Below are 19446 nucleotides of genomic sequence, written 5' to 3'. Positions count from 1 at the left end.
GGGGACAAAGGGTCGGCTGGGCAAGCGTCATACTTGGCACCCAGAGAAGAGCCTGGGCATTGCCCTAACCGCAATGAGACAGGGCTGAGTTGAGTAGAGGGAGGTTCACGGAGTGAGGGCAGGGAGGGCACTGCCTGGCCACATGACTCTGTCTGTCTGCTCCTACAGGGCAAGAAGAAGCTCCAGGGCCACCCCGTGTTGCCAGCTTGGCTCAGACAGGCCCACGGGGAGTAAAGGTCTGGCCTGAATTCTGTTAGCATGTCCAAACCTTCACAGTGCTATCCACAGCTCCTGAGAAGAGCCAGCCCTGGGACACAGCCAGTGCAGTCACACTACCCTGGTGGCGCAGTAGGGTCTGGGTGCAGATCATGTTATCCATACTCCAGACCCTGAGGAACCAGTCATAGGACGCACTGAAGACTTTGGTCTGGTCTGGTGTTGAGATGACTGCCAGAGCATAGACGGTTTCCACATGGCCTGTTAGGGTCTGCACCTGCTCCTTGGACTGGATGTCCCATACATGGATGAGGTTCTCATAGGTGCCACAGACAATGTGGTGATTCGTCACAGCGATGGAGTAGACACTGCCACTAGACGTCTGTAGGACGTGGATGCAGTCGAGGGTCCGGATGTCCCAGATCTTGATTGTCTGGTAGGAGCCACTGTACAAGTAGCTCTGGGCTGCCACCAGGGCCCGCACCCAGTGGTTGAGACCTGTGAGCTCCTTCTTCAACTTTAGTTCAGTACCCATGATGTCCCAGACCTGTGGAGATGGCTTAATGGCCTTCAGGGAGCCACTGAAGAGCATGTTGTGAAAGGACACAAGTGTGCACACAGGGTTGTCATGGGCCCAGATGGTGTTCACCTTCTGCAGGTTCTGGATGTCCCACACAATGATAGTGCAATCTGCAGAGCCACTATAGAGCTTGCACCCTGGATGCAGAGAGCTAGCACAATGCCATCATGGCCCTCTAGTGACTTCTGGCACTTGTAGGTGGTACAGGTGTCCCATACCTTGATGGTCTTGTCAGAGGAACCACTGAAGAGCAGGTCACCCATGGAGTAGACCCAGAGACACCAGACAGGGCCCTGGTGGCCCACAAAGCTCCCTTTGTGCTTGAAGATATGCTGAGGGTCATAGGATCCTAGGATGCCCATGTTCAGCCTTGCATTGATGTGGTACAGTTCATCATTCAACATGGATGCATCCCTCCAGAACTTCATGAGGTCCTCGCTGAGTTTGCTCTGATTTTCATCCAGGACATCAAACTTGAGCTCGAGGCTCTTCTCTGGCTGGTCAATATTCTCACAGAACTTGCCCAGTATGGAGCGCAGGAAAGCTATCTCCTGGTCCTTTTGTGCCAGGGCCACATGCATCTCATGGAAGCGATCATCCGTCTGCTGCAAGAACTCCTTCAGGCCTTCAAACCTGCATGTCTCTCTCTAGATGTGTCTCATATGTGTCCTGGTTCCTGATGAAGGTGCACCCGTACTTGGAGTGAGGACACTTGATGTGCTCACAGTTTTTGAGGTGGGCTTCCAGGTTCATCTTGAGGAGGGGTGGGCAGCTAGGATTGTTGGGGGCAGCACACAGGCCTGTAGTTGCAGCTGCCCTCATGATCCTTTCGGGCACTAAGCTTAATGGTGAAGGGGCACCCCCGGGGGTCCACCTCGAAGACACTGGGCTTCCCTGCACCCACCACATGGAAACGGTGCCTGCAGTGGATGAAGGGCACCCCAATCTGTTCGGCCACTGCAATGTTGTTCACCACCACTGTCAGCTTGGCATTGTCCACGACACTTCTCTGACTTCAAGGTGCATCTTCTACAGAACGTGTGCCCACAGGTGGTGATCACAGGGTCCTTGAATACACCACAGCAGAGTTGGCAGCACAACTTCACCGAGGGCTGCTCAGCAAATACTAGTGGCTCTGGCTCCTCTTCTTCCTCAGGCAGCGAGAACGTGGAGCGCAAGGACATGCTGGACTCAGAATGCAGGGAGCAGACGGAGATGGCCGAATCAGAGCGATGAGGGGTGCTGATGAGGGGCATGCTGTCCTCCTCATCCCATGGGGAGTAGGCGAGGGTGCTGGAAGAGGAAGGTGTTCTGCGGTGCTGCTTGTAAGTACTGGTCCCATTGGCTTTCGTGATGGTGGTGACAACCGAGAAAGCAGATCCAAAGGTTGTTTCCATTCTGGTCCCAGTGCTGAGGTCTGGGGAGGGAAGATTGGCAGGCCTCCCAGAGAAGCGGTTGTAGCGGGCGCTCTTGCTTGAGCTCAAGCTCTAGAGAGGCATCCAGGGTACTTGGGCAGCATTCCCCGCCCACGGCTGCCCGGGAGCAGCAGCGCCATCCGCTCGCTTCATCGTGTCCCCGCGGCCGCCGGCTGGGGAAAGGGTCCCATAAACTTCTAAGATTTTTTTTTTTCAGTGCTGGGGATCAAACCCAGGACCTGACACCTGCTGGGCAAGGGTTCTACAGTATCTTAAAGGGTAGCATTATACATATTGACGAATAGCACAGGTTTTGAAGCTAGAATCTCTGGGTTTGAATCTTGGCTTTATCACTTACTGGATTTGTAATTTTGAGTGAATCACTTAACTTTTTCTTTCTTTGTTTCCTCATTTTTTTTTGAGAGAGAGAGAGAGAGAGAGAGAGAGAGAGAGAGAGAGAGAGAGAGAGAATTTTTAAATATTTATTTTTTAGCTTTTGGTGGACACAACATCTTTTTTTTTTTTTTTGACACAACATCTTTGTTTGTATGTGGTGCTGAGGATCGAACCCAGCGCCCCGCGCATGCCAGGCGAGCGTGCTACTGCTTGAGCCACATCCCCAGCCCCAATTTCCTCATTTTTAAGTTGGGAATGATAATAATACAATGGATAGTTGTGAGGACTAAATTAATATATATCATATATTATAATCTGCCCCCCTCCACTAGTGTAATATATATTATATGATATATACTATATGATATATATATGATATATATATATGAGATATATATATATGATATATATATATATATATATCAGCAGAACAAGTGGAAAACCCTGAGAATACTAGCTGTCACAATCAAATGCTCTATAAATGTTAGCAAAAATAATAATTTTAAAACTGATCTTTAAGTCTTTAGTATGTCTTCATCCAATCCTGTAATTGGACCATATTATGCCCCTACTTAAAAGATGTAAATAGACTCTTACTACTAGGATAAAATTAAAAAAAAAAAAAAACTCTTCAGTTAGCCTCTCCATCCTCTTTGATTCACTTGTCACTTCCTTCAAGGCACTCCAAATTATATTTTTATGAGAGATGATGTTTTCTTATATAAAGTATGAATAAGAGCATTTTAGAAGACATTGATTTTTTATTGATCTATACTTAACCTAAGTAAAGGCAGTGTGTTTGCTATGCAGATGCAGCTCTGAGGCAGATCCTCAAGGAACTCCTCCTTCACAGCTTTAACCAGATTGCTGCCCCATTTTTCTCTTATGTAGAATTATGGGATAGTCAATGAAATATCTCGGCTGAGACCTAAAGGATGAGAAGGAACCAACTTTGCAAAGAACTGGGGAAGAGTGTTCAGAGCAAAGGAAACAATCTGCACATAGACCCCTCATGGTTGGGAAGATCTTGTGATGTTTTAGAAGTGGAAAGGACAGTATGGGCCTATAGCGAATAAGAAAGAAAATAACAGTTAAAGATGAAGAAATAGTAGGATTCAGATTATGTAGGGCCTAAAAGGCCAGGGCAGAATTTGAATTTTACTCTAAGTAAAATGTGCCCAAAGTAAAGGATTATATAGGAGAATGACAATCTAAGTTTTATTAATATCACTTTGGCTGTTGTGTGGAGAATGGATTGGAGTTGGGCAAGAATGGAAGTGGAGAGACCAATCAGGAAGCTTTTGTATAGTTCAACAAGAGACGCTGATGGCCTGGAATAAGATGGTGGCTATATAGAGAAACAGTCATTGATGCTTCCATCAGAGGAATGTGGAAGATAAAGGAAAGAGAAAGATTATGCCTAAATTGCTGGCTTGAACAAGTGAGTGAGTGGTAGACTGTTTACTGAGATGGAGAAAACACTAGTGGAGGGGGGCAGATTTTGGGAGCGAGACCCAAAAGTTCAGTTTTGTACTTTTGAGGTTTGAGACTGAAATACCCAATTGAAGAGGTCAGGTATCTAGTTGGGGATAGGAATTGTAAAAGATAATTAGTTAAGAACTCTTGATCTTGATTAGAACTATTAGTGATTACAAGTAAATGAAAATTATATATCCCCACCTATAAGTATGTTTCTATTTCACCTGATTTATGTTTCACATAAAGAACCCATGCTTAGCCAAAATTTGCAACATAACAATTGTGATTATATCATAAATTCATAACTTTGTATGCCCCACAGCATCTAACTTAGTCCTTGAACATTACTAGAGACTCAATAAATGCTTTTTGAATTACCGAGTAAATAAAGTCCCAATAGTTCCATGTTATTCATTCTCATAAAAGATTCATAATAATAAATATGTACACAATTTTCTAATTTAGAGTGTTTTTACATTCATTATGCCATTTTTTTTTTTTTGGTGGTACTGAGGATTGAGCCCGGAGGCACACTACCACTGAGATATACCCACAGCCTTTAAAAAATTTTTTTATTTTGAGACAGTGTCTTGCTAAACTGCCCAGGCTGGTCTCAAACTTGTGATCCTCCTGCCTCAACATCATTGGTATCACAGGGGTGTATCACCATGCCAGACTCTCATTATAGTATTTAATTCCTTTTTGTTAGCATTTTAATTTTGAGATATTTGTAGATTCATGTACAACTATAAGCAACAATTCAGAGATATCCTTTATGTATCCTTTACCAGTTTCTGCTAAAGTTAACATTTTGTAAAACTCTAATACAGGGCTGGGGCTTAGTGGTACACGGCACTCCTAGCACATGCAAGGCTCTGGGTTTGATCCTAAGCAACACATAAAAATTTAAAAAATTAATAAAGGTATTAAAAACTCTAATACATATTACAAGAGGAATATTAATTCTAACACAGTTAAGATACAGAAAACTTTCATCACTACAAGGATCAGTCATGTTGCTTTTTGGTAGCACACCTTTATCTCTACCACCCCTGCCTCCTTCTTAACTCCTGGCAACCACTAATCGTTCTCCATTTCTAATAATTTTATCACTTCAAGAATGTTCTTGTGATAAAGAGTTTTTTTCCCACTGTCAATTTATTCAGGTTATTTTGTGTGTTAATGTTTCATTGTGTCTTTTTTTTGTTTTAAGCTTACATTTTTTTGCACACTCATAGAGTTGCACTACTACAATTATGGTAAATTATAGAATATTTTCACCATCCTAAAAAGAAACCTTGTGAACCCTTGTACACTGTTGGTGGGAATATAAATTAATACAGCCACTATGGAAATCAGTATGGATGTTCCAAAAAAGGCTAAAACTCAAACTACCATATGACCCAGCTATACCACTCCTCTGTATTTAGTCAAAAGAATTAAAGTCAGCATACTTTAGAGATATGTGCATACCCATGTTTATTGCAGTGCAATTCATAATAGCCAAGTTATGGAATCAGCCAAGATGTCCATCAACAAATGAATGGATAAGATATGGTATTGATGCACAATGAAGTTTTATTCAACCATAAAGAATAATAAAGTTATGCCATTTTCAGGAAAATGGATGAATCTAGACAGCATTGTGTTAAGTGAAAATAAGCCAGTGTCAGAAAGACAAGTGTCATATGTTTTCTGTCAGATGTAGTACTCGTGTTTGGATATGTGTGAGACCACACAAAAATGTTCAGGATATGTGTGAGACCACGCAAAAATGTTCAGAGATGAAATGATTAGATTATGAGAGCTGTAACCTGTAAGCAGGCAAAATGTGGCTGTAGGAAGTAGGTCACTGGGGTTGTGCCTTTGGGGTTTATATTGTACCCTTGGCACTTCGTGTTCCCTCTCTCTTTCTGCTTCCTGGCTATCTTGAACTCGGCAAGTCCCTTTGCCATGCCCTTCTGCCATGATGTGCTGCCTTGCCCTGGGGCCCAGAGCTATGACATTGTCTGACTGACCATGGACTGAACCTCTAAAACTGTAAGTTAAAATAAACTTTTCTTCCTGTCAGTTGTTCTTGTCAGATCTTTTAGTCACAGCAATGAAAATCTGACTACAACATGTGAAAGCTAGAGAGAAAAGGAAAAAAAAGAGATGTCATGAAAACAGAAGAGAGACTATTGGGGTAGAGAAAGAAGATAAGTAGGAGGGAAGAAGGGAGATCAAGGGGAGGTAATGGGAGTCACACTGATCAAATTATGTTATGTGCATGTATGAATATGCCATAATATAACTTACCACCCTGTATAATTAATAGGTACCAATAAATAAAGAAACTTTACCCTTTATCCATAACCCCAAACCCTGCTCTGTCTTAGCTCTAGGCAACCACTCATCTATTTTCTCTCTATAGATTTCCACTCTGAACGTTTCATATGAATGAAATCATATATTATGTAGTATTTTGTGACTGCTTTATATAATTTTCAAAGTTAATCTATGTTATATCATGTTTTAGCACTTCATTATTTATTACTGAATAATCTTCCAGTGACCACATTTTCTTTATCTATTCATTGGTTGACAGACATTGGATTATTTCCACTTTTTAGCTGCTATAAGTAATGCTGCTATGAATATTCATGTACAAGTTTTTGTGTGGACATATCTTTTCATGTTTAATTTTTACTGTAAAGTGAGTATGGCAAGAATCATTATACTTATTTTATCAACGAGGAAACTGAGGTCAAGAGAGGAAAATTTGTTCAAGGCAGCATAGCTAGTAAGCAGCAGGTCCAAACAGACTTGAATGCTTAACTTCTGATTCTGACTTCAGTGTGTTTTCTTTTGCATGACAACTGATTGAAGCTAAATAATCTGTATGATTTTCATTTCTTTTTATACCTCTGTCACCAAAAATATATATTTTTAAATTTTTATTATTAGTTGTTCAAAACATTACATAGTTCTTGACATATCATATTTCATACATTTGATTCAAATGGGTTATGAACTCCCATCCAAAATCTTAAGAAAATGTTAAGCAAGGGGATTAGAGTCAGCACTGTGCTGGAGTTGGCTCACATCAGTTCAAAAAAGCTTATTATGAAAATTTCAGGAACTTCATGAGTTGGTTGACTTCATGCTGGTAATTTGAAATTGGCCCTGGTGGGAGTATTTGCACTACGGAAACCAGCATGCTGAAAATCAGCATTATCTCTTGCATTAGTCAGCTGTCCATTACTGTAATGAAATACCTGAGGCAATCAACTTAAAAAGAGGGAAAGACTTATTTTTGGCTCACAGTTTAGGAGGGTATAGCTCATGGTTAGTTGACCCTGTTGGTTTGGGCCTGTGGTGAGTAAGTAAGTACATCATGGCAGGAGTATGTGTGGTGGAGCAAGCAGCTTACTTCACTGTGGCTGGCAAGTGAAAGAGAGAGAGGAATAAGGCATATTCCTATTATACCCTTTGAGGGCATTCCTCCAATGACCTAAGACCTTCCAATAGGTCCAATCTCTTAAATGTTCCACTACCTCCTTAATAATAATGCCAAACTGGGGACCAAATGTTTAACACATGGGCCTTTGGGGGAAATTCTAGATCCAAACAATAGCACTTACTCTCAGCCTATAACAATTTGTCAGTACAGCACTGCTTAGAAGAAAGGATTTTAAATGTTGTTTGAGCTGTGAAATGGTGGTTATCTATGTAATTCATACAACTTTGGCTAAACGGATACATCCTTGTTCACGGAGAGCGATGGAAGTTAATGGTTAACATACAACAGTATTTAGAAATACAAGGGATCAATGTATTGATCAACAACTTTCAATGGGGCTTTTGGGGATAAGGTAGACATATAGTCCCTCCCCACAGTGACTTCAGGATTGCTTTTACATGATTAAATTGTTAAGATGACAAAGATAGGAAAAATGAATGATTATAATCAAATATCAAGTTGAAAAGCATTAACCTAAGTTATAAAATTAAAACTTCTGCTCACAATAATTATCAACATTATGGTATAGTAAAGAAATATTTGATTTTCATCAATTCTTACCTAGACAACAAAAGATCCTCAAAAGATTATGTTATAGTTTAGATATGAAGTGTCCCCCAAAAGCTCATGTGTGAGACAATGAAAGAAAGTTTAGAGGTGAAATGATTGGATTATGAGAGCCTTAACCATATCAATGTATTAATCTTTTAATACAGATTAACTGGGTGGTAACTGTAGGCAGGTGTGACTGCAAGAGGTAGGACATCAGGGGCATGCCTTTGGGGTATATATTTTGTGAGCTGAGCTTAGTGTCTCTGCCTACTGGTGGCCATGCCCTGCACTGCTTTCTCCTGCCATGACTTTCCACCATGATTCTTGTTATGATTTGGATGTGAGGTATCTCTCAAAAACTCACTGTAAGACAATGAAAGAAGTTTCACAGGAGAAATGATTGGGTCCTGAGAGCCTTAATCTAGTCAGTGAATTGACCTGGTGATGGGATTAACTGAATGGAAACTGAAGTGGTAGGGTATGGCTGGAGGTGGGAATTAGGACATAGCTTGGGAGGTATATATTTGTATTTAGAAAGTGGAGTCTCTCTGTCTGTCTCTTGATCACTGTGGTGTGAGCTGCTTCCCTCCACCACACTCTCCTGCCATGGAGACCAGAGGAATGGAGCTGGCCTTCTATGGACTAAGACCTCTGAAACTGTGAGCCCCCAAATAAGCTCTTCCTCCTCTATAATTGTGCTAGCTGGGTTCTTTAGTCATAGCAGTGAAAAAGCTGACTAAAATAATGCTCTTCCTCATCTCATGCCCAGGGCAATTGAGCTGACCATCTATGGACTGAACCCATGAGCACCAAATAACTTTTCCTCCTTTAAAATTGTTCTTGATGGGTCTTTCAGTCACATCAGTGAAGAAGCCAACTAAGACAGATTTTCCACAATTGTTTCCAATCAAAGTACTCACATTCTATTGAGGATTCTATTCTATTCAGTTCCTAAACTCAAGGAAAAAAAATTTTCATATTCCAAGATTTAATAGCATCAGCAAATTTAGAAGTATCATCCTCCATCAAATATTTTTAAAAATGTTTATTTCTTTTAGTTGAACACAGTACCTTTGTTTTATTTATTTATTTATTTTTATGTGGTGCTGAGGATTGAACCCAGGGCCTCGCATGTGCTAGGCGAGTGCTCTTACCGCTGAGCCACAACCCCAGCCCCATCCATCAAATCTTTATACTGTACTGCTGCTATATGTACTACATATACATTTGTGTGTGTGTGTGTGTGTGTGTGTGTGGTACTGGGAATCAAACGCAGGAATGCTTTGCCACTGAGCTATGTTCCCAGCCATTTTTTTCTCATTTATTTTGAGACAGGGTCTCACTACATTGTCCAGGCTGGCCTTGAACTTGGGATCCTCCTGCCTCAGTCTCCTGAGTAGATGGGATTAAGGGCATGCACCACCATGCCTGGCAGCTTTATTCTTTTTTTTTTTTTTTTTTTTTTTGAGAGAGAGAGAGAGAGAGAGAGAGAGAGAGAGAGAGAGAGAGAGAATGAATTTTTAAATATTTATTTTTTAGTTTTTCGGCAGACACAACATGTTTATTTGTATGTGGTGCTGAGACTCGAACCCAGGCCGCACGCACGCCAGGTGAGTGCGCTACTGCTTGAGCCACATCCCCAGCCCCCTTGCAGCTTTATTCTTATTTTTCAAAAAATTTCTGGCTACTGTGGATATTTTTCTATTCCATATACATTTTAAAACCAGGTTGTCAATTTCTATAAAAAAATCTGCTGGGGCTTTGATTGGAATTAATTAACTCTATAAATAAATCTGAAGAGAATTACCATCTTCCAATCCATAAACATAGTATAGTTCTTTGCTTATTTAAATCTTCTTTAGTTTCTTTCTAAAGTGTTTTGTAGAATCCGATGTAATGCACATTTTATTTAACTTATCCTTAAGGATTTAATTTTTTTATTAGTGCATTATATTACACATAATATTGGGGTTCATTTTGACATAATTATACAAACATGGAATATTTCTCCTTAAGGATTTTATGTTTTTTGATGTTATAAGTGGAATTTTGTAAAATTTAATTTCCACTGTCTTGTGTATAGAGATACACTTAATTTTTGCATATTGACTTTGTATCCTGTGGTATCACTATATTCACTAATTAGTTCTGGTGTTTGGTTTTTCAATTCTCTTGAGGATTTTCCTTGTAAACAATCATGCCATCTATAAGTAAAGACAGTTTTATTTCCTCCTTTCCAATCCGGATGGCTTTCATTTCTTTTCCTTGCCTTATTGCACTAGTTAGGATTTCCAGGTCAATGTTGAACTGAAATAGTGGAAGCAAACATCCTTGCCTTGTTTCCATTCTCATGGGGATAGCCTCAATATTTCTCCATGAAATATGTTAGCTTTTTCATATTTCACCATAAGTGTTATATTTTTATAGATTATTATTATCAGATTGAGGAAGTTTGTTTTTTAAAAAAACTCCTACCTTGTTGAAATTAAAAAAAAAAATCAGTGGGCATGGATTTTTAAACGGCTTTATCTGCATTTAATAAAATGAATATATAGTTTTTTACTTTACTGTTAAAGTGGTCAATTACATTGATATGTGTGTGTGTGTGTGTGTGTGTGTGTATACACGTGCACAGTTCTGAGGATGGAACCCAGGGCATCATGCATGTCAGGTAAGCACTGTACCACTGAGCTTCAACTATGGCACAATTGACTGCTTTCCCCCCCCCCCCTTTTTTTGCAGTCCTGGGGATTAAATTCAGGGGCACTTGTCCCCAGAGCTATGTCCCCAGCCCTTTTTATTTTTTGTTTTGAGGTAGGTCTCACTAAACTGCTGAGGCTGGCCTCAAACTTATACTTCTGCTTCAGCCTCCTGAGTTGCTGGAATTACAGGTGTGCACCGTCACATTTGGCTATTGATTTTTTTTTTGTACCAAGGATTGAACCTACGGATGCTCAACCACTGAGTCATATCCCAAGTCCCTTTTTGTATTTTATTTAAGACAGGATCTTGCTGGTTACTTAGGGCCTCACTAAGTTGCTGAAGCTGGCGTCAATCCTCCTGCCTCAGTCTCACAACTCACTGGGATTACAGGTGTGCACTACTGCACTTGGCTCATTGATTTTTTTTAATATTGACTAACATTTTGGGGATATACCTTATGTGGTCATTCTTTTTACATATTTCTGGAATTGATTTCCTAACATTATAATAATGTATGATATAGTATTATTAACTAAAATCTATACTTTATTCAGATATCCTTACTTTTTACCTAATGACCTTTTTCTAGAATGAATCCCATCCAGGATATCATGTTATATTTAGTCCTTAAGTCTCCTTAGGCTCCCCTTGGTGGTGTGAGAATTCTCAGACTTTCTTTGTTATCAATAACTTTGATGATTTTGAGGAGTACTGGTCAGATATTTTGTAGAATTCCCTCTGTTGGGATTTATCTGTTATTTTCCTCATGCACAGACTGGTAAAGGGAAGAAGACCACAGAGACAGAGTGTTATTTCATCACATTATATCATATTATCATATATATGCCTTTTCACTGTTGATGGGATCCTTGATCACTGGCTGACATAGTGTTTGTCAGGTATTTCCATTGGAAAGTAACTCTTTCTTCCTTCCTCTTGTCTTTCATAGTGTACTTTTTGGAAGGAATTTGGTATGTACAGCTCAACAAATGGAGAGTTTTGCTCCCCTTCCTTGAGGGCTGAGTGTCTACATAAATTATGTGGGATTCTTTTGCACTTGAGATTTGCTTCTTCTATCCCATCTTTAAAAAATATTTATTTTTTAGTTGTAGTTGGACACAACACCTTTATTTCACTTGTTTATTTTTTTTTATGTGGAGCTGAGGATTGAACCCAGGGTCTTGTATGTGCGAGGCCATAACCCCAGCCCCTCTATCCCATCTTTTAATATTCAGTCACTTATTTATACCAGCATGAGCTTGTGAATATTTATTTTATACTTTGGTTTATAATCCAATACTACTTAATTTTGTTATTGCAATTACTACAACTTTGATCACTGGGAAGTCTTCTGTTGTTTCCTATTTTCCTTTGACATACGCTCATCAAAGAGATTTTGCTTTGTTTTGTTTTGCTTCGGGACTTCCTTACTTTCTGGCACTACAAAATGCTATAGGCTCTTCCTACGTATTTTTTGTCCCAGTCTTGGAATTGGCCATTTTTCTAAGGCAGACTGGCTCTTTTTATTAACGAAGGGTATTAGAATCCAGGCTACATATTCTGCTTTTTGGTTCTTTTTCAATTATTTTGTTGGTATTTAGGCCTTTTGTATTTCCATAAATTTTAGAATCAAGTCATCAGTTGCTTTTTTTTTAAAGCTTGTTGTGATTTTGATTAAAATTCTGTTGAATATATAGATCAATTTGGGCAAAATTACCATCTGAACCATCGACAGGCATGTCTTTTCATTTATTTAGATCTTTTTAAATTTCACTCATTACTGTTTCATAGTTTTCAGCATATAAGTTTTGCACATATTTTGCCAGATTTATTTGTAAGGATTTTATTACTTTTGTGCTACTCAAAATGGTCTTATTTTTTAAATTTCAATTTCCAGTAAATCACTGGAAATTAGTATATAGAAATAAAATTGATATTTGTATATTGATCTCTTAACCTATAATCTTTCCCAGGCCACTTATTAGTCATAATACCTTTGGTTTATAGATTCCAACCACTTTTCTGTGTATTTGTATCATCTGCAAAAAAAAAATATAGGTTTACTTCTTCCTTTTCAATCTTCATGTCATTCATTTATTTTTCTTTATCTTATTGTATTGGCTAGGACATATAGTACAATGTCGAAGAAAGGAGTAGCAGTAGACATCCTTGTCTTGCTGCTGATCTTAGGGAAAGCATTTGTTCTTTCATTATTATTATTATTATTATTTTTTTTTATTGTTGGCTGTTCAAAACATTACATAGTTCTTGATATATCATATTTCACAATTTGATTCAAGTGGGTTATGAGCTCCCATTTTTACCCCATATACAGATTGCAGAATCACATCAGTTACACATCCATTGATTTACATATTGCCATACTAGTGTCTGTTGTATTCTGCTGTCTTTCCTATCCTCTACTATCCCCCCTCCCCTCCCCTCCCCTCCCCTCTTCTCTCTCTGCCCCCTCTACTGACATTCGTTTGTCCCCCTTGTATTATTTTTCCCTTTCCCCTCACTTCCTCTTGTATGTACTTTTGTATAACTCTGAGGGTCTCCTTCCATTTCCATGCATTTTCCCTTCTCTCTCTCTTTCCCTCCCACCTCTCATCCCTGTTTAATGTTAATCTTCTTCTCATGCTCTTCGACCCTACTCTGTTCTTAGTTACTCTCCTTATATCAAAGAAGACATTTGGCATTTGTTTTTTAGGGATTGGCTAGCTTCACTTAGCATAATCTGCTCTAATGCCGTCCATTTCCCTGTAAATTCTATGATTTTGTCATTTTTTAATGCAGAGTAATACTCCATTGTGTATAAATGCCACATTTTTTTTATCCATTCATCCATTGAAGGGCATCTAGGTTGGTTCCACAGTCTAGCTATTGTGAATTGTGCTGCTATGAACATCGATGTAGCAGTGTCCCTGTAGCATGCTCTTTTTAGGTCTTTAGGGAATAGACCGAGAAGGGGAATAGCTGGGTCAAATGGTGGCTCCATTCCCAGCTTTCCAAGAAATCTCCATACTGCTTTCCAAATTGGCTGCACCAATTTGCAGTCCCACCAGCAATGTACAAGTGTACCCTTTTCCCCACATCCTCGCCAGCACTTGTTGTTGTTTGACTTCATAATGGCTGCCAATCTAACTGGAGTGAGATGGTATCTTAGGGTGGTTTTGATTTGCATTTCTCTGACTGCTAGAGATGGTGAGCATTTTTTCATGTACTTGTTGATTGATTGTATGTCCTCCTCTGAGAAGTGTCTGTTCAGGTCCTTGGCCCATTTGTTGATTGGGTTGTTTGTTCTCTTATTGTCTAATTTTTTGAGCTCTTTGTATACTCTGGATATTAGGGCTCTATCTGAAGTGTGAGGAGTAAAGATTTGTTCCCAGGATGTAGGCTCTCTATTTACCTCTCTTATTGTATCTTTTGCTGAGAAAAAACTTTTTAGTTTGAGTAAGTCCCATTTGTTGATTCTAGTTATTAACTTTTGTGCTATGGGTGTCCTATTGAGGAATTTGGAGCCCGACCCCACCGACTGTAGATCGTAGCCAACTTTTTCTTCTATCAGACGGCGCGTCTCTGATTTGATATCAAGCTCCTTGATCCATTTTGAATTAACTTTTGTGCATGGCGAGAGAAAGGGATTCAGTTTCATTTTGTTGCATATGGATTTCCAGTTTTCCCAGCACCATTTGTTGAAGATGCTATCCTTCCTCCATTGCATGCTTTTAGACCCTTTATCAAATATAAGATAGTTGTAGTTTTGTGGATTGGTTTCTGTGTCCTCTATTCTGTACCATTGGTCCACCCGCCTGTTTTGGTACCAGTACCATGCTGTTTTTGTTACTATTGCTCTGTAATATAGTTTGAAGTCTGGTATCGCTATACCGCCTGATTCACACTTCCTGCTTAGCATTGTTTTTGCTATTCTGGGTCTTTTATTTTTCCATATGAATTTCATGATTGCTTTCTCTATTTCTACAAGAAATGCCGTTGGGATTTTGATTGGCATTGCATTAAACCTATAGAGAACTTTTGGTAATATCGCCATTTTGATGATGTTAGTTCTGCCTATCCATGAACAGGGTATATTTTTCCATCTTCTAAGATCTTTTTCTATTTCTCTCTTTAGGGTTCTGTAGTTTTCATTGTATAAGTCTTTCACCTCTTTTGTTAGGTTGATTCCCAAGTATTTTATTTTTTTTGAAGATATTGTGAATGGAGTGGTTGTCCACATTTCCATTTCAGAGGATTTGTTGCTGATATACAGGAATGCCTTTGATTTATGCGTGTTGATTTTATATCCTGCCACTTTGCTGAATTCATTTATTAGCTCTAATAGTTTCTTTGTAGACCCTTTTGGGTCTGCTAGGTATAGAATCATGTCATCTGCAAATAGTGATAATTTAAGTTCTTCTTTTCCTATTTTGATGCCTTTAATTTCTTTCGTCTGTCTAATTGCTCTGGCCAGTGTTTCGAGAACTATGTTGAACAGAAGTGGTGAGAGAGGGCATCCCTGTCTTGTTCCAGATTTTAGAGGGAATGCCTTCAATTTTTCTCCATTCAGAATGATGCTAGCCTGAGGCTTAGCATAGATTGCTTTTACAATATTGAGGTATGTTCCTGTTATCCCTAGTTTTTCTAGAGTTTTGAACATAAAGGGATGCTGTACTTTGTCGAATGCTTTTTCCGCATCTATCGAGATGATCATATGGTTCTTATTTTTAAGTCTATTGATGTGGTGAATAACATTTATTGATTTCCTTATATTGAACCAGCCTTGCATCCCAGGGATGAATCCTACTTGATCATGGTGCACAATTTTTTTGATATGTTTTTGTATCCGAGTGGCCAGAATTTTATTGAGGATTTTTGCATCTAGGTTCATTAGAGATATTGGTCTGTAGTTTTCTTTCTTTGAAGTGTCTTTGTCTGGTTTAGGTATCAGGGTGATGTTGGCCTTGTAGAATGAATTTGGAAGTTCTCCCTCTTTTTCTATTTCCCGAAGTAGCTTGAAAAGTATTGGTATTAGTTCCTCTTTAAAGGTTTTGTAAAACTCTGCTGTATACCCATCCGGTCCTGGGCTTTTCTTAGTTGGTAGTCTTTTGATGGTTTCTTCTATTTCCTCAATTGATATTGGTCTGTTTAGGTTGTCTATATCCTCCTGACTCAATCTGGGCAGATCATATGACTTAAGAAATTTATCTATGCCTTCACTATCTTCTAATTTATTGGAGTATAAAGATTCAAAATAATTTCTGATTATCTTCTGTATTTCTGAAATGTCTGTTGTGATATTGCCTCTTTCATCCCGTATGTTAGTGATTTGAGTTCTCTCTCTTCTTCTCTTCGCTAGCATGGCTAAGGGTCTGTCGATTTTGTTTATTTTTTCAAAGAACCAACTTTTAGTTTTGTCAATTTTTTCAATTGTTTCTTTTGTTTCGATTTCATTGATTTCAGCTCTGATTTTAATTATTTCTTGCCTTCTACTTCTTTTGCTGTTGTTTTGCTCTTCTTTTTCTAGGATTTTGAGATGAAGTATGAGATCATTTATTTGTTGGTTTTTTCTTTTTTTAAGGAATGAACTCCAAGCAATGAATTTTCCTCTTAGAACTGCTTTCAATGTGTCCCATAGATTCCGATATGTTGTGTCTGTGTTTTCATTAATCTCTAAGAATTTTTTAATTTCCTCCTTGATGTCTTCTATAACCCATTGATCATTCAGTAACCTATTGTTCATTCTCCAAGGGATATATTCTTTTTCCTTCCTTCTTTTATCGTTGATTTTCAGTTCCATTCCATTATGATCAGATAGGATGCATGGTATTATCTCTACTCCTTTGTATTGTCTAAGAGTTTCCCTGTGACATAATATATGATCTATTTTTGAGAAGGATCCATGTGCTGCTGAGAAAAAAGTGTAACTGCTTGATGTTGGGTGGTATATTCTATATATGTCAATTAAGTCTAGGTTATTAATTGTGTTATTGAGTTCTATAGTTTCCTTATTCAACTTTTGTTTGGAAGATCTGTCCAGTGGTGATAGAGGTGTGTTGAAGTCTCCCATGATTATTGTATGGTGGTCTATTAGACTCTTGAACTTGAGAAGAGTTTGTTTGATGAACATAGCTGCACCATTGTTTGGGGCATATATATTTATGATTGTTATGTCTTGTTGGTGTATGGTTCCCTTGAGCAGTATGTAGTGTCCCTCTTTATCCCTTTTGATTAACTTTGGCTTAAAATCTATTTTATTTGATATGAGTATGGATACTCCTGCTTGTTTCCGAAGTCCATATGAGTGATATGATTTTTCCCAACCTTTCACCTTCAGCCTATGTATGTCTTTTCCTATCAAATGCGTCTCCTGTAGGCAGCATATTGTTGGGTCTTGTTTTGTGATCCATTCTACTAGCCTGTGTCTCTTGATTGGTGAGTTTAAGCCATTAACATTTAGGGTTATTATTGAGATATGGGTTGTTCTTCCAGCCATATTTGTTTATTTATGTTACTAAACATGGTTTGTTTTCCACTTTGATTATTTTCCCCCCTTTAGTGTCCTACCTCCCACTGTTGGTTTTCATTGTTATTTTCCATTTCCTCTTCCTGTAATGTTTTGCCAAGGATGTTTTGAAGAGATGGTTTTCTAGCTGCAAATTCTTTTAACTTTTGTTTATCGTGGAAGGTTTTAATTTCATCTTCCATCCTGAAGCTTAATTTCGCTGGAAACACAATTCTTGGTTGGAACCCATTTTCTTTCAGTGTTTGAAATATGTTATTCCAGGATCTTCTAGCTTTCAGAGTCTGTGTTGAAAGATCAGCTGTTATCCTGATTGGCTTACCCCTAAATGTGATCTGCTTCCTTTCTCTTGTAGCTTTTAAAATTCTCTCCTTATTCTGTATGTTGGGCATCTTCATTATAATGTGTCTAGGTGTGGGTCTCTTATGATTTTGCACATTCGGCGTCCTGTAGGCTTCTAGGATTTGGGGTTCTGTCTCATTCTTCAAGTCTGGGAAGTTTTCTCGAATTATTTCATTGAATAGATTGCTCATTCCTTTGGTTTGAAACTCTGTTCCTTCCTGTATCCCAATGACTCTTAAATTTGGTCTCTTGATGTTATCCCATATTTCTTGGATGTTCTGCTCATGGTTTCTTAACAGTCTTGCTGAGCTGTCTATGTTCTTTTCAAGTTGAAATACTTTATCTTCATTGTCTGATGTTCTGTCTTCTAAGTGTTCTACTCTGCTGGTAGTATTCTCAACTGAGTTTTTAAGTTGGCTTATTGCTTCCTGCATTTCTAGGATTTCTGTTTGTTTGTTTTTTATAACCTCTATTTCCCTGTATAGTTGATCTTTTGCTTCTTGGATTTGTTTATGTAATTCATTGTTGAAGTGATCTTTCATTGTCTGATTTTGCTGTCTGATGTCTTCCTTGAGACTCCAGATCATCTGAAGCATGTATATCCTGAATTCTTTATCTGACATTCCATCAGCTGCAGCTATTACCTCTTCTAAAGTTGAGTTGACCTGCAATGCTTGTGGTCCTTTCTTTCCTTGTCTCTTCATACTGTTCGCGTTCCTTTCTTCTTGGTGAAACTGTTGTGCTATTGAATTTTCCCCCTATATATTTATATTGGTCTTGTATAGTTGCAAAGTCTCCCTCGCAGGCGCGGGCGGCGGCTCTGCCCCTCCGCCAATTGGGGCAATGTGCCTACCACGCCGGCAGGCCGCTGGGCCTGCTCTGCCAGTCGGTAGCAGGTCCGCCGACCTTGCAGGCGCGGGCGGCGGCTCTGTCCCTCTGCGGGCCGCTAGGCTTGTTCTGTCGGTGGTCGCAGTTCTGCCTACTTTGCAGGCGCAGGCAGCGGCACTGCCCCTCTGCAGGCCTCTGGGGCTGTACTGCCAGTGGGTCGCAGGTCCGCCTACTTTGCAGGCGTGGGGGGGGGGGGCGGCTCTACCCTTCCTCAGGCCACTGGGCCTGTTCTGTCTCTCGGTTGCAGGTCTGACCTGTTCTGATGGTGGTCTCAGTTCCGACTACCTTGCAGGCGCGGGGGGGAGGGGGCGGCTCTGCCTCTCAGCAGGCCGCTGCTCCTCTTCTGCCGGTGGGTCGCAGGCCCGCCTACCTTGCAGGAGTGATTGGAAGCTCTGTCCCGCCGCGGGCCACTGGGCCTTTTCTGTCGGTGGTCACAGTTCCCCTACCTGGCAGGTGCGGGGGGTGGGGGGCGGCTCTGCCCCTCAGCAGGCCGCTGGGCCTGCTCTGTGTTTGGTCACAGTTCCCTCTACTATGCCGGCGCAGGGGGAGGGGGCGGCTCTGCCTCTCAGCAGGCCGCTGCTCCTCTTCTGCCGGTGGGTCACAGGCCCGCCTACCTTGCAGGAGTGATTGGAAGCTCTGTCCCGCCGCGGGCCACTGGGCCTTTTCTGTCGGTGGTCACCCTTCCCCTACCTGGCAGGCGAGGGGGGTGGGGGGCGGCTCTGCCCCTCAGCAGGCCGCTGGGCCTGCTCTGTGTTTGGTCCCAGTTCCCTCTACTATGCCAGCGCAGGGGGAGGGGGCGTTGTTCTTTCATTATTAAGTGTGATTTAATCATAGTTTTTTTTTTTTTTTT

At 40.0% G+C, this 19446-nt stretch overlaps 1 pseudogene; it reads right to left on the bottom strand.

Annotated features, from left to right (window-relative positions):
• Positions 1–188: 188 nt before the first annotated feature.
• LOC114096517 (E3 ubiquitin-protein ligase TRAF7 pseudogene) lies at positions 189–2208 on the bottom strand (annotated as a pseudogene).
• Between the last annotated feature and the right edge of the window lie 17238 nt (positions 2209–19446).

The sequence above is a fragment of the Marmota flaviventris genome, chromosome X, assembly GCF_047511675.1.
Source record: "Marmota flaviventris isolate mMarFla1 chromosome X, mMarFla1.hap1, whole genome shotgun sequence".
Lineage (NCBI taxonomy): Eukaryota > Metazoa > Chordata > Mammalia > Rodentia > Sciuridae > Marmota > Marmota flaviventris.
This window is presented reverse-complemented; position numbering and strand designations above follow the sequence as displayed.